This window comes from Lepidochelys kempii, chromosome 6 (assembly GCF_965140285.1).
Source record: "Lepidochelys kempii isolate rLepKem1 chromosome 6, rLepKem1.hap1, whole genome shotgun sequence".
NCBI classification, from domain to species: domain Eukaryota; kingdom Metazoa; phylum Chordata; order Testudines; family Cheloniidae; genus Lepidochelys; species Lepidochelys kempii.
In genome coordinates, this window is record NC_136385.1 from 54,516,690 (window position 1) to 54,533,444 (window position 16,755).

At 39.7% G+C, this 16,755-nt stretch overlaps 1 pseudogene; it reads left to right on the forward strand.

The window, feature by feature from the left end:
- Positions 1-16,755, forward strand: part of LOC140913602 (E3 SUMO-protein ligase ZBED1-like) — a 69,598-nt pseudogene that overhangs the window by 40,518 nt on the left and 12,325 nt on the right.

The following is a 16,755-nucleotide window of genomic DNA, read 5'->3' on the forward strand; positions in this document are numbered from 1 at the left end:
CTTATTCTGTACAAAACATCAAATAAATAAAATAATAATAATTATAATAATTAATAATAAATAATCATAACCTACATAGAATTTTTAATCCAAAGCTCTCAAAATATTTTGCAAAGATAGTATTATCCCTTTTGATTGGAGCAGTTAGCCAAAATTCAGAGTATTGCAGTAGGAATCAAACAAATAACAAGAGACAGTTTCATTTCTTACATCTCCAAGCCCAGCCAGCACTCTGCACTAAAAGCTCTCTCCGCTTTTTCCTTGTGGTCATGCTACAAGTGCTTCCCTGGCTATCTCTGGTGCTTCCTTGCTTCTTTCTTGCCTGCTTCTGTGGGGTTTCTGCTGCTTCTCTCTCTGACACCCAAACCTCCCTCAAGCAATACTCAGCCCACCTGTGGAGGCCCTCCACACACACAGCTCATATTCCTGACTGGCCTTTTATGTGTTTTGGGAATTGGCTGCTATTGTTTCAGCCCTCTTATTCCATATAGGATCTTCATTGATTCTTAATATTTATCCTGAATGAAGGGTGATTAGTTCACCCACCAGCTTCAACAAGGTTTCACCAGCACCTGGCATAACAGCAGGTAAAACTGCAATATCCTATTTTGCAGTGGAGAAAACTGAGGCACTGAAATGTTAAGCCCAACATTGCAAAGTCAGGTGGAGGAAGCAGTAAGAACAGAACCCAGGAGTCTTGTCTCTGTTTCCATTTCCTCTTCTGTAAAATCGGTATTGTAATATTTTCTACTACACGGGCTATACTGCAAGACTTCCCAGAATCCCCTTTTTCTATGCTCCTGTGAAGGCAACTGCTGTGAAGCTTACTTCAGTGGTGCATGTGTGTCTACAGAGTCCCTTCACTGGTGCATGCGTGTCTACTGAGTCCCTCTGTATCTTCCTACATCCAGCTTCTGCAGTGTATGTGCAACATTTCTACTGTGTTTGGCCACTTTGTGGCCATGTAGCAATATCTGTGTGGGGAATGTATGGTGCCACGTTTCAGCTCTGCTTTGTGACCGTGAAATTATTCGGCTTCTGGAAAATCTTCCATAGGAGATGGTTATTCTAAGAGTTGGAGGGTTATCTGTTTTTAATTCACTACGGAGCTTCAATCTCAGGAGTTACAAAACAGCATTTCAGCAGAGGACACTAAAGTACTTAGAGGAGATGTTGTGAAGCTAGTCCACCTTTCAATCCATTTATCAAAAGTACTTCCTGTTCTGATTTTTTAGTAGGTGAGACAATAATGCAAATTGAGTCAAGAAAGTTAATCTTCATCTGACTATTTTAATACATAAAAGATTCCTATAAAATAAGTTCTGACCCATTAGCTTTTGCCAATTATTGCCAAATTATAGGGCACATACAGAGTAGATATATATTACTGCTCATTATAAACCTCCTGAAAATGGATATTTATAGTAGAATTATTGGCACAGCCTTAACTCAAGCCCTGTGAATAGTGATGCTAGAATACAGTAAATGCTGCAAGTCAAACTCTGGTACAGCAAGCTAGTTTATTTTCTAGGCTCTATTCCCATAGATTTATTTTATGGGAATCACTTAATAAGCTCATTATCTACAGGCAACTGTTAATAGTCAAAGCATGGTAACTTTCAGGTTCTATTAAGCCTGAAACACATAGGCACTGTAATCTTTCTCAATCACTCTCCCTTTCCTTTAAATATGTTAATTATCTTTTATTAAAAGCATAAGTAACTATTAATTAAGTAATGACTTCAGCTGGTTTTGTGATGATCTTCTCTTTATTCTTTAGTGTAGCCCCCTGGCAGATAAACTACAGGGAGGATATATATTTTAAAGTGGGGAGGATTTCATTTAGTCTCTGACTTTAAACTATTTCAAGCCCTTTTATATACCTTGATACCCGTGCATAACATTGTAGGTGTGTTGTCAGAAGATAATATATGGGAGAAGAAAAATCCATCCATGGAGAAAATGTTTTCTGTCTCTTACACTTAGTGATGAATATTAGTAATTTCTCCCCTTCCCATTGAAGCATCTAGTGGGAGGGACAGAAAGGGGGCACCAGCTAAAAGGGGGGCACGTGACCTCCCCACGTGACTTATCCCCACCCACCACATGACCCCCTCACATGACTCCTCCCCGCCATGCTCCCTATGTGACAGCCCGCCATGCTCTCCCTGTCCCCTCCCCATCCCATGTTACCTGGTGGGAGGGCGGACTCTGCTCCAGTCCCCCTGGCATCTCCCAGGCAGCCTTCGGCCATGCTGCCTTCCTGGATTGTTCCAGGCAAGCAGTGTGGCTGGAGGTTGCCTGGGAGCGTGCAGCTGCTGCGTGCCACTCCAGGCAGCATGACCAGAAGAGGAGACTGGAAGAGGAGAGGCTCTGGCCCCGCTTCTTCTCTCCTGGCTCTGGCTCTGGCTCTGGCCCTGCCCCTTCATCTTCCCAGCTTCTGGACTTGTCACCCCCCAACATTTTGGGGAAGGTCATGTGACCTTAGATTAAGAGAATCTAACCGTGGGTCACCATGGGGCCCCCACAAAGTTATTTTAAAATCACCTGAACACATTCCAAAACATTTTATCCACAAATACATTTCTCACTGGTTTTGAACAAAGTACTTGTATAAAAATGTATCTTCTGATCCCAATAGGATGTTTTCTTTGTTTTGCATCAGGAAATTATTCTTATTTTGTTTAAAGTAATGCAATGAAAAATAAAGTACCGAGTTTATTTAATATGATGAACTGTTCACTACTGCAAAACAAGAGCTATTTTTGATAACCCAGCCTATAGTATTTGTATTGGTCTAGCAAGCATTCAGAAGTACTGTTGTTTGGAAGTTGTTTTCCCCTATAATTATAAGCAGTACAGACCTGGGTCTTTATTGGTCAAAGTGAAATCAGAGTTTTATACTTTTGTAATTATATTGGCTTCTGTAGAGTTACTCCTGACTCACACTGGTATAAATTAGATTACAAAAATTTCTTTTTTCATGTGGACTTAGATTCTGGAGCAAAAGGATAGAGGCCACCAGAGAAAGTATTGGCTTACCAAGCCACTGCATAATGTCCCTATCTGATTCATTTAAAACTCTAGGCATGAAATTTTGGTCCCATAGAAATCAATGGTAGTTTTGTCATTGATTTAACTGCGGCCAGGATTTCACTGATAAAATCTACTATCTGCTGCCATTTTGTGTTCAGTTCAGATGTGGCACAAACTCTCTTGGAGAGCTGACTTTTTTTTTTTTATTGTGTGTTTCTTTTTTAGATTAGATTCTCTTAATCTAAAATAAAAGTCATTCAGATTGAAAGTCTACATTTGGCTTTGTGTACAAAAAAATCCAGAAAAAACTGACAATCTCCTTTCTATTTTGTTTCCTTGTATTTGCTGCTGGGAATGGGATTGACTAGATAATGCAATTGGAAGGGGAGAGGCAGGCAATAACTGAATATAAGAGAGCAAGGAAGAAGACAAGAGTGGCAAATCCTGCAAGAAAGAAAAAACAGTGAAGATAGCCAGAATTTGGAGCCCTGGGAGCATAGATGATGACTGGCAGATGATTGCAATTGAGAACAGAAGACCAGAAGACTTTCAGCCAGAAAGAACAGAATGGGGAAGGCCTGAAAATCACACCAGGAAGAGTCAGGTCTCCGTGAATGAGGACTCCCTACTAAAAAGAACAGAGGGGCCTGTCACCAAAGTGATCCAGAGAACAGAAGGGTGTTTTGTCTGCTGGAAGCTAAGATACAGGATGTGGACCTGAGCTGGAAGAGGATCCTAATGGGAGTAGGAAAGAATTCAATTGATTATCCTTCACATGGAAACAAATGATACTGCTAGATTTTCACTGGGATGCATCAAGGAAGACTACTCCAGGAAGAAATGGAAGCTCAGGTGATCTTCAGTGGGATTCTACTAGAGGAGGAGAGCAAAGGTGAGACAAAATTATGATGGTCAACAGATGTCTCATGCAATGGTGCTAGATAGAGGCCTCTGGAATGTTTGACTGCTGGGAGGCATTCATGGACAGAAGACTATTCTCATGGATGAACTCCACCTGAATAAGGAGGGAATAGACTTCTGCAATGAAGGTTGGTACAACTGATTAAAAGAGCTTTTAACTAGGAATTCAGGGGAGAGGGTTGAGAGGTGCTCAGGTAATCTCCACACCTGATTCTAATATTGATTGGGAAGAAAATCAAGTAAAAAAGGATAAAGCAATACGGAAAAGAACAGAAGGTACGAGAATGGACAACAAGGGAAAATATAGTGGCAATTACAATGACAGTAACAGTCAGGTAGGCGATACTGGCAGTATAATAACTGGCACCTATCCTGGTAAGGAATCTGGGGAGACCAAGTAAAAATTTTAAAAAGGAGCCTGGGTAACAAAATGAGGGAACTAGAGCTACTGGTGCAAGAAGTGAAAATAGATATTAGAGGGATAATAGAAACATGGTGAATAACAGTCATGACTGGAATACAGGTATTGAAAGGTATGCACTGTTCAGGAAAGAGAAGTAAAGGTAAGGGTGATGGAGTAGTATTATGTATCAATGACAAGGTAGATTATAGAAATTAAGAGTGATGGAATGGATAAAATGGAATCTATTTGGGTTAAAAACACTGGGGGGAAATGATAGCAGAGGCTTCACTAAGATAGTGCTTGGGGAATGCTACAGACCCCCAGGATCTGATCTGGATTGGGATAGAGATCTCTATTGTAGCTAATTAAATAAATAGTACTGGGCATTGTGCAATTATGAGAGACTTTAATTTACCAGATATAGATAGGAGGACAAATGCTACTCACAATTATATGGCCCAGATATTTCTGGATGTGATAGCTAACAGATTTCTTCACCAAATAGTCACTGAGCCAACAAGAGGTGATGCCATTTTAGATTTAATATTGGTAAATAGTGAGGACCTCATAAAAGAACTGGTTGTAGAAGATAACCTTGGTTTGAGTAGTCATGATTAATTCTGTTTAACTTAAACTGGGGTCCCTGATTCCAAAAGGGCAAACTTAAAACAAGTATAGGAATTGTTATGTAAAGCCTCCGCTCAATCCAGTAGAATGTGATTATAAGATTTGTAACTTTTCAGTCATTGCTAGTATGATCATTAAGTTCTGTAACCTTTTGCAAACTTTGTAACTTTGCTGCAGTTTCCACGGTATGCATCCGATGAAGTGAGCTGTAGCTCACGAAAGCTCATGCTCAAATAAATTGGTTAGTCTCTAAGGTGCCACAAGTACTCCTTTTCTTTTTGCGAATACAGACTAACATGGCTGTTACTCTGAAATTTGTAACTTTAGTGATTGTTAGCATAACCTTTTAAATTCTGTAACTTTTGCAAGCTTTGTAATCTTTTCAGTTACCACTTGTATGAACCTCCAAGCTTTGCAATATTCCATCACGCGATCAGAGAGAGTGTGAAAAAGGGAGTGTGTGTGGAAGATAAGGGAGTGTGAACAAGGGAGTGTATGTGGGACTGGGTGGAGAGGAACTGCAAAGAGAAAAGAGCCCAGAGACAGGAGCCAGGTGTGTCTTATATAATCTGCCCTGAGAAGGCAATCACGGAGTGCTGTAAAGAAAAGAAGAACCTAATATGCATGAAAGGCACAAGGTCTGGGAATGCTTCTCGGTGATGGACACAGCAGGAAAAACTCAGTGTATGTGACAGGAGCCACCCAGTTCCAGCAAAAGGAAGAAGGCATGCGCACAAGCCCCCTGCTTCTTGACCTGCTCGCTGACCTGGATTCATGACCGCAGGCGGACACACCAGATCTACTATGCTTCGGCTTCTCAGCTTCCTCTGCTGTCTCCAGTAACTCTCTGCCTCTGTGAGTATGTAGGTGCATGAGGGTATGAATGCAGTGAATGTGTGCATGCATGAATAAGCTCCATCCCTTTTCTGTTTGATCCAATAGTGGCATTTAATAAAACCAATATAAGTGTAACCCTGGGTTGATTTCTAGGGAAAATGAGGTAACAGGAATTAGTTAGGGAAATTGACTGGACTGAAGAACAAGGATCTGAACATGGAGGTGGCTTGGAATTATTTCTAGTCAAAGTTGCAGAAACTATCTAGATCCTGCAGCCCAAGCATGGGGGAAAATCTTATAGGGAAGTGTTACAGAACAAACTGGATGAAGAAGCATCTCAAACAGGTTATTAAGACAAAGAAGATAGCCAGCAAGGAATGCAAGAGGGGATGGATCAGTAAGAAGATACTTCCTGGAGGTCAGAAAGTATGGGAAAAAATGAGAATTGACAAAAGCCAAGCAGAGCTGGACTTTGCAAAGGAAATGAAAAACAATCATAATAGGTTTGTTAGCCATACGAATAAGCAGAAAGTAAGGAAAGAAGTGGGACTTCTAAACACTGAGGATGAGGTGCAGATTGAAGTATCTAGGTATGGCCCAACACCTGAACAAATACTTTGCCTCAGTTTTTGATAAGGGTCATGAGGAGCTTGGGGGAAATGGCAGGGTGGCTAATGGGAACAAGGGTATGGAAGCGGAAATTACCACATCCAAGATGAAAGCCAAACTCAAACAACTTAAAGGAATTGACGCATGAAATTTCAAGCCCAACAGCAAGGATTTTTAATGAAACCCCAAAGTTAATGGACAAACTCTATGACTGGAGAATTGCAAATATAGTGTGTGTTGTTGTGGTTCAAATACAAGACAGCACAAAGCTTTAAGCAAGAAAGCAGGCTGGTCTGCCAACGGGCTGGTCCTGTCAGCTTTCCACCTTCTCCTTTATTCTTTCTCTCCCCCCGCGCATTACATTCTCCAACAGATAAAAGGAATACACTGGCTTTGTTTAACATTCTTATTTACCAATTTCTATCTACCGCATTCCTTGCTCTCGGGCCTTGAGCCCAGTCCTGGGAGGCTTCCCACGGTTCATGTCATCTGGGCGAGATTCCAAGGTTCATGCCCTTGAGAGGAGCCGTGTGTGCACTGCTCCTACACAACACTCTGGGTGTGCCCTGAATGTTGCCAAGTGCATGAACCTTGTATGAATGCTACAGTGTGTGTGTATATATATATATATATATATATATATATATATATATATATATATATATATATATATTAAGAAAGTGGGAAAAAGTGATCCATGCAACTACAGGTCCATTAGTTTGACCTCAACTGTATGCAAGATTTTAGAACAAATTTGGAAAGGGACAGTATTTAAAAACATACAGGTAAATGGTAACTGGAATAAAATACAACATGGTTTTACAAAAAGTAGATCATTCAAGACCAACCTGATTTTATTTTTTTTAAGAAGCTAACCAGTTTTCTAGACAGTGGAAATGCAGTAGATCTTATCTACCTGGATTTCAGTAAACCATTTGAGACAGTTCTACGTGGGAAATTATTAGTTAAATTGGAGAAGATGGAGATTAATATGAGACTTTAAAGGTAGGAAGGGACTGGTTAAAGGGGAGACTGAAATCAGTCATGCTGAAAGGTGAACTGTCAGTCTGGAGTGAGATTAATAGTGGAGTTCCTCAGGAATAAGTCTTGGAACAAATCTTATTTAACATTTTCCTTATTGACCTTGGCACACAAAGTAGGAGTACGCCAAAAAAAAATAATTAAAAAAAAATTGCGGATGGTACAAAGCTGGAAGGTATTGCCAATGTGGAGGAGGACCGGAACATCATACAAGAAGATTCGGACAACCTTGAAAACTGGACTAATAGAAATTGGATTAAATTTAATAGTGTGAAGTGCAAGGGCATGTACTTTGGAACATTTTTTGCTATTAGATGGGAATTTATCAGTTGGAAGAGAGAGGAAGAAAAAGACATGGGTGAACTGGTCGATCACAGGATGATTAGGTACTGCCAATGTGATGCAGTCATGAAAAATGTTAATGCAATCCTAAAATGCATCAGGTGAGGTATTTTCTGTAGAGATAGGGAAGTGTGATTACCATTCAAGGCACTGGTGAGACCTCAAGTGGAATGCTGTGTGCAATTTTGGCCTCCCATGTTTAAGAAAGATGAATTCCAACTGAAACAGGTGCAGAGAAGGCTTCTAGGATGATCAGAGGAATTGAGACCCTGCCTTATGAGAAGAGACTTAAGGAGCTGGGCATGTTTAGCCTAACAAAATTATCTTAACCAGCTCACCACTGTTAGGCAGAGCAACCTCCTTGCAAAAAACTATAAAAGGTCTTTTGAACAAAATTGAGTCAGAGAGAATGCTACCTACATGGTATTGTTTCATCAGTAACATTGTTCAGAGAACTGCTGCAATCTAAAAACATCTTTAGGCAGGTTCTAATTAGTTCAATAAACTGATGTCACGAAAATCTTTACCAGGGACTTTTTCCCACCATTCCTACTGAGATTTACATTCTATCAAATAGAGACCAGTTTTCATCTACAGAAGTCATTACCCATTTTTCTTAGTCTACATTAAAGGCAAATTTGAGGCTTTAAGATTTCTGTTTCCTCGTAATATTTTTATGAAGATGCAGCGGAGAGAGATCTAGATTCTAAAGGTTTGTGTACGTTGGCCAAGTAGCACCAGTCAATCTTAATCTTTGACTCTCTGTGCTCCTATTCAAATAATTCCTGTGCAGGTCACTTAGAGGACAAAAAAGTCTTCAGACACACATTGCATCTGATTCTAATCTGTGACAGCACAAAAATATTCTTCATTAAACTGTAGAAAAGCAGGAATGCCAGCTAATTGCTTTCTACTATTTTTTTTTCTTTTTAAGTCTCCATGATAGATCTGAGAGGAGGAGTAGGGGGGGGGGGGCGACACACCATTAGAGTTTTAGACCATATCTGTATTTTTTTAAATGATCTGCCCTGTCTTTAGCAGCTGTAACAAGCCAAGTGTCCTACACTGGAGTAGTAAATACAAGGAGCTGACTGCTCAACATTGGCCTTCTTTTAGAAGAATCTGGGTATTTTTCCCCTCCCAGTTTCAATTTTAATTTAAATAGTTATCTGGGAATCATTAGTTCTATTTCAAAACGAGTAATTTCACAGGAGCATTATAAGTGTACAAATACATATGGTGCTCTTAGAGTAAATTTGAATTCCACCACTTTCCAATCCGACTCTGAGTCATAAACTTTTTTTTTCTTTTTAATTGAATGAAAGAAAACTCATCACGCTCTAAATATCAAGCATATGGGAAAGGCGAGAAAAGGGATAGATACAGGAGTATACCTACAAAAGATTCCTTCAGGTGAGTTTCCATTTTTATTCAACCCTGCTCCATTTGAAGCAATTCTTTCTAGAGACTTTAAACTCAGTGTTGGGTGGATAGTCAAAAGAATATTTTGAACAGTGGGGGGGTGGAGAGAAAGAAAGAAATGTGATATATACATAGTAGTTTGACAACTTTGAAGATGTGTTAGTGAGAAAGTGAGCTCTTTTCTCCCTTTTTGATTTTATACATAGTTACTACATAAAGTCTATGTAGAAAGGACAGTTCTTCTTTAAACGTTCTCCTCTGAAGAAAGACATAGATAAAATATGTCAGGCTGTACACTGTTCCCTTCCTTTAAAACAGAACTGGTGAATTTTAGCTTTTGTTAGTTAATGTGGAATAATCTTTTTTTTTCTTTTTTTCTTATTCTTCTGGTGGAGTTGCAGGTGCTTCACCCAACAGTTGAAGAGTAGAATCCACTGTGATGTTCAGTATGGACAATGCTATGAGCAAAACTACTTATTAAATCTAAAATACTAATTTAAATAACTTAGGGTTGGATTCTTATTAGCAGAGCTGAGACAGACTAGATTGAAGTAAGGTGGGGGTGGCTATCAGAGATTCAGCTGTATTTCCCTGATCCCATACCACCCAGCCTCATCTGAGTAGTGCCAAGTGGACATAGTGGACTGAGACTGCAACACTTTGATTAATCTTGTCTTTAGAACTAAGATTCTAGAAATACCAAATTGAAGATTGTTCTGAACATGTTCAGATGATCATAATGGGCCAAAAGTATTCAGCACACTTTTTGATCATGTCTATCTAAACTTTCCACCATGTTCTAAAACCCCCACCGCTCTCTCTCTCTCTCTATGTATAAAATAATAATAAAAAAAGACTGCACCTCCCCTTGTCCTTGGAGTGTTCTTTGTTGCACTTAAAAAAATCTGAGCCCTAAACAAAAAAAAGCATGGGTATCCAGGTACAACTGGGAGAGCTAATTGTGCAAGGAAGAAACAGAGTAAAACAGGATATAGTCACATGCTAAAACATCACATCAAAAAGCCCCTCACACACAACCAGGCTCCTAAAGCTGGAAGCATGAACTAATTCCTTTTGAATACTAATGCATTACACTTGCAAAAAGAGTTAGGCCAAGTAGACCTTAGTTTCCTCAGTTAATGGCTTATGGTTTGGAAGACAGCAAGGTAGGGAAATACTTATCCTTCCAGAGAGTAAAAGTTACTCATGCTGCAAGGAAAAAAAAAATCATAACCGAAAACAAATCAAAACAGGGGTGGAATCCTCAACTTTAAAGGTCATTTACTTTGAATTTTGTACTGAGCACATAAAGGGTTTGAAAACCAGCATGAATAGACCTCTGTTTCAAGGAGAATATTCTCAGTGAAATTAGGAAACCTGACTTCCATCTCAACAAGTTTGCCCCTGTGTATGCTCAGGACTTTAAAGCATCCTTGAACTTGTTAAGAATTCAGTGTACCACTGAGGGCCCTCATTTAGGCTGTATTTCAGGAAGTATATATCTTGTGCTTTTTAAACATTAAAATACAGGCTGAAATTCCTTATCATGTGCCAACTAAGAGCTCCCTTTGAAAACCTGGAGAACCAGCATTTTAAATCAGTGTCGTTGATTGAATAGAAGTTGCTCGTGGTTGTATTAATTCCATCTCAGAAGGATGAACATTTCTCTGGATCTGTCCTAACTGATTTCCTGATTGCAATTTTTCACTGTAATCCAGATGATTAAAAAGAATATTTTAAATCTTCCTTTAAGTCAAGCCCCAATGTACAAAGGCCTCAGTAGGATAGGGCCTGGATAGAATTCTTTTCATATCAGACCTGTGGACTGTACAATTCTAGGTATTTACTATGGCTGAGAAACCTCTAGCAAAACTCATATATGGAAGGAGACGAAGCATTTTCAACAAAGGGCCTTCAGCTCTAGAACCTTCTATAGATAAAGATTCAGATGCAATCCTACTTCACTACTCTTAGAGCTCAATTTAAGATCTTCTGCCAATAAAGGAGGCCTCACCAAGGTTGTTGACATTTTCCTTACCCAACATATTTTCAAAAAAATCCCAAACAATAAAACAACACAGCATCATTGAGGGAGGGAAGGAGAAATAGTAGCTAGTGACTGAATTGCATAGTACTGAGGGTTTACAGCATACAGTGACTTCACTTCTGAAAATAACATTGTCATTGGCCAGCAACTACCTCTCTTCGAATCAATGATATGTGCCTTGGTTCTATAGTTGTAGATATTTAGTGCAGTTTTCCCATTTTTGTTACTTAATTAACTCTAATGTTTATGTTGGATGGATGAACTGGGTGAGGTGAAAGGAAGCAATTTAAACTCTTTTTTTTTAAAAAAAGAGCCTGTTAAAAAAATTAAAAACAATCTGTTTCTGTTCAATTTGTTTCTCTTTGTTTTCATCCAGTTGTCTTCTTTTTGCTCTCAACAGGTATCAGAAGTGCAAGTAACAAAATACCATGCAAGACACTGTTCTCTTATCAAAGAGGTTGGGTTAACTGTCCAAGCATTTAACTGTTACATCTTTGGAACTGTGGAACACATTGGGGAACAATTAATTACCTCAGCCTTCTAAATCCAAGAGGCAAAATTACTGACAAGGCTTGTTAATAAATTTACAAGAGTGATGTTAGACTTTGAGCAAAAGTCCTCTGAAAACATATGTTTGGAGAAGATAAGAAAATACTGATATTGGGGTCAGGTCACATTGCACCTCATAACTTCCCTATTCAAATATGCTGAATCATGTTACTGAAATATGAAGAATTGCTGAATGTTAAAAATAAGAGTTTTGTTAGTTTAATGTAATAGTTTATAAATATGGATAGTTATGATGGGTACGGCTTATGTCCAGGCCCTAGGCTAGCTTCTTCCTGGCACAAGTGTTGTCTTGCTAATCTCTTTCTCTTACATAAACTTGTTTAGGTAATATTTATTGCTGACAGAACAAAGGTGATGGTTAGTTATTGTCCTGGAGAATTTAAATACCAGCTGGTATAATAGACACACAAAACATCATGGTAAAAGCCTCTATCTTGGGAAAATCAGGTGTACGGTGACAAAGACATAATGGCATCAAAACAGTGTAGACAATGAAAGTTATGGTAGGTTTCAGAGTAGACTCGAGTGTACATATTGTACAGGTTATGTAAGATACAATGCTTAGTGTTGATTGAGGAAAACTATTGAATATATAAGGTGAAAACGTATAAGAAACAAGTGAACAAGAGCCCAAGTCGGAGAAATACCAGACCAGATACTGAAGAAATGAGACTGAAGGACCATACCAGAAAGGGACTGAGAGCATAGGTGTCGACTTGTAGGTGCTCCATCCCTGGAGCACCCACAGGAAAAAAAGAGTGGGTGATCAGCACCCACTGGCAGTCCCATGGATCAGTGCCTCCCCCTCCCCCCGGCAGCACCTCCAACCCACCGTGATCAGATGTTCATCAGTATGCAGGAGACATTGGGGAGGATGAGGGGAGGAGCAGGAAGAGGCAGGTGGTAGGGGTTTGGGGGAAGGGGTGGAGTGGAGTGGGGGAGGACCTGGGGCAGAGCAGGAAGATCCACCCCAGGAAGTCAGCACCTATGACTGAGGCACTCATCATGAAATACAGGAGCGCTTCCTGGTACCAAGTAGTTGGCAAACTTGGACCCCACCTGTTTTGCTTTATCTGTTTAGTCTCTGTCATAAACATATAATCAGAAACTATGTGACAATAAATCTGTCTGAAAATTTATAAATAAAGATGAAAATTGGTTGCACTTAATTTGGGTGGACTCATGACTCAGTTTCCTACCTTACACTCCTTACAAAATCTAACAGTCACATATCACACAGGGACTCAAAAAAAAAAAAAAGGAAAGAAAAAGAAAAAGGAAAACCAACCTCCTTTCTTCTATTCTTATTATTGTAACAAACTTGTGGTTACCTCTACAGACCCAAAGACAGAGAACTGAGCAATTCTGAATCTATTAATCAGAAGCCCCCATCCCATCCCAGTCCCTACCATATTCACACAAACACAAAACAAGCCCGTCCGGCACATAGTTACCAGAACTGCAGGAGTATTCTTAGTTTTGGGTCATTTCTCATTCCTCACTAGTTTTCCCCGCAGACCAGTTAACATTATCCTAAACTTTTACTCTATTTTTGTATCTTTTCACAAACTTTACTTCACAACAAATGCAATATTTATTAAGGGGTTAGAAGGCCCTGCCTGCACGAGGTGCCTTGTTTGGAAGGATATGTAAAATAATATTATAGTTTACATCTTCAAAGTACTATTCAAACATTAATTAATTAAAACCAAGGTCCTGACCACTTGTTGTCATTAAAGAGCCTTAGTACTTTCTACAAGAGTTGGAACATTAGCCTCAGGCTCCTGGCCAAATTCCAAGCATGTAATTACATTCTACCCACCTAAATTTCCGTGGCAATTGCCACTAGATACATTGTTTTTCTGTTTCTGTCCTGAACTGTAGTACCATCTAGCTATTAACTGCTTAAAGACTGACACTTTACATTCCAAAGGTGGCTGCATTTCCCTGATTGATGAAGGCATCCCATTACATATAGTATTGATGTAAGATTTGGGATTTTTGGGTTAAAATAAGGTACTATGTCAGCCAGTTATTAATTTTAATTATTTTCGTATGCAAAAAAATCTGATATTTATTCCCAGTCTACCTCCTAACACATGTCAAAAAGGAAATTTGTGTTTACTTTTTTTTTAATAATTCACGTATAGTAGAATTATATAAGCAGGTGAGACTATGAACTGTGGCAACAGTTGATCATCTTATGAATAGGACTGGGCATTGAAGCGGTTTGTGTAATGGATCAAGAGACTTTTAAATATAAACAACTCTTTCTTTTTTTAATCCCTCACTCCCTGAAGTTTCTGATTTAGCAAGAGAGAAAATAAGTGCACTGAGGCTATGTACAACATAGAATATATTTTAAAGACTTTTCATGTGAACTGTGTTCCAGAGTTAATTAAGAAGCAGAAGAGGGACATAATTTGAGTCATAGACAAGGCGGAGAAAATTTCAGAGTCCAGGAGGTAGAGAAATACAGGAGTTTTATTTCATCTGGCTAAAGATATAGAAAAGAGGGCTTTTGCAATGAAAAATAGCAAGACTGTACTATGTGTATGTAGTAAGGATGTGACACAGGAATTCTTCTAAGTAAGCTTTGTTTCCTGTCCCCAGTCATATGATGTATGTCAGACTTACACAAGGTCAAGAAGCTGTCATGTGACAGGGATCAGTGCCCCACCTCCCCCCGTTTAAATAGTTTCTTCTTTATTGTAGGATCTGGGGTGGGGTCACCTCTCCACCCCCCCCCCCCAGGAGAGGGGGGCTCAGCTGCTCAGCCATGGGGTGCACTCCTGGAGTGCTGACTGACTCCAGTGGCTAGGAAAGGAGGCTGGTGCAAGAGGAGGGAATGTGGAGAGGCAAGGGGATCAGATGCAACCATGCTTCAGAGGCGCACAATCTGGGTTTGCCATGTTGTGAACTGAGCCCATGAGACAAAATAGATAGAAAGCTGGCTAGATCATCAGGCTCAACGGGTAGTGATCAATGGCTCCATGTCTAGTTGGCAGCCAGTATCAAGGGAAGTGCCCCAAGGGTCAATCCTGGGGCCAGTTTTGTTCAATATCTTTATTAATGATCTGGAGGATGGAGTGGATTGCACCTTCAGCAAGTTTGCAGATGACACTAAACTGGGAGGAGTGGTAGATACGCTGGAGGGTAGGGATAGGATACAGAGGGACCTAGACAAATTAGAGGATTGGGCCAAAAGAAATCTGATGAGGTTCAACAAGGACAAGGACAAAGTCATGCACTTAGGAAGGAAGAATCCCACGCACTGCTACAGACTAGGGACTGAGTGGCTAGGCAGCAGTTCTGCAGAAAAGGACCTAGGGGTTACAGTGGATGAGAAACTGGATATGAGTTAAGAGTGTGCCCTTGTTGCCAAAAAGGCTAATGGCGTTTTGGGCTGTATAAGTAGGAGCTTTGCCAGCAGATCAAGGGATGCGATCATTCCCCTCTATTCGACATTGTTGAGGCCTCTCTGGAGTACTGTGTCCAGTTTTGGGCCCCACACTACAAGAAGGATGTGGAAAAATTGGAAAGAGTCCAGCGGAGGGCAACAAAAATGAATAGGGGGCAGGAGCACATGGCTTATGAGGAGCAGCTGAGGGAACTGGGATTATTTAGTCTTCAGAAGAGAAGAATGAGAGGGGATTTGTTAGGTGCTTTCAATTACCTGAAAGGATGGATCTAGACTGGAAAGGATAGATCAAGAGAATGGATCTAGACTGTTCTCAGTGGTACCAGATGATAGAATAAGGAGCAATGGTCTCAAGTTGCAGTGGGGGAGGTTTAGGTTGGGTATTAGGAAAAACTGTTTCACTAGGAGGGTGGTGAAGCACTGGAATGGGTTGCCTAGGGAGGTGGTGGAATCTCCTTCCTTAGAGGTTTTTAAGGTCAGGCTTGACAAAGCCCTGGATGGGATGATTTAGTTGGGGATTGGTCCTACTTTGAGCAGGGGGTTGGACTAGATGACCTCCTAAGGTCCCTTCCAACCCTGATATTCTATGATTCTATGAAATCCAGAGTTTTAAAACCAAGGGCAGCAATTTTAATCTGGGTCTTGAAATAAATGTGGAGCCAGCAGAGTATTTTGAGGATAGAAATGATGCTATTGCACTTCTTAGTACATGTACAGCTTTATGGGCAGCAGCTTTATGAACACGCTGTGGTGTCACGAAAACTCCATCAGGAAGTTGGAGAGAAAAGAGATGGGATAGCCAAAACACGTCAAGTATATAGACCTGATTGTCCTCACAGATGCACTAGAGTAAATCAGGATGTCCATCTTAGTCATCATAATAGGGAGAGGAGTACTATACCCTCTACATTGTTGCCATTTGGAAAGCTAAATGGAACATTGCATTAATGTGCAATATATGAACTACAAGAAGAAATCTTCAATAATTTAGTCAAATAGCTGGAACAAAATGGGAATAGAAATGCTTGACAGCATCCACTGCTTTATAGTATATGAATGTGTTCACAACATCATTATTTTAGTTTGTTTCAAAATGTTATTGACAAAGCAATAAAGCATACAGTATCTCTGCTAAACACACACAGCAAATTAGTTGAGACAATGCTTTGGTTCTGGAGCTATACCCATAAGATTATGCAAGATTGACCTGCATATTAGTCACTGAGCATACAAGCAGCACTAAATATTGAAAGTACGGCTGTCAAGTGATTAAAAAATTAATCGTGATTAATCACACAATTAATTGCACTGTTCAACATTAATAGAATACCATTTCTTTAAATATTTTTGATTTTATATATATATATTTCAATTACAACACAGAATCCAAAGTGTACAGTACTCACTTTATATTATTTTTTATTAAAAGTATTTGCACTGTAAAAAAAAAACAAAAGAAATCGTATTTTTCAATTCACC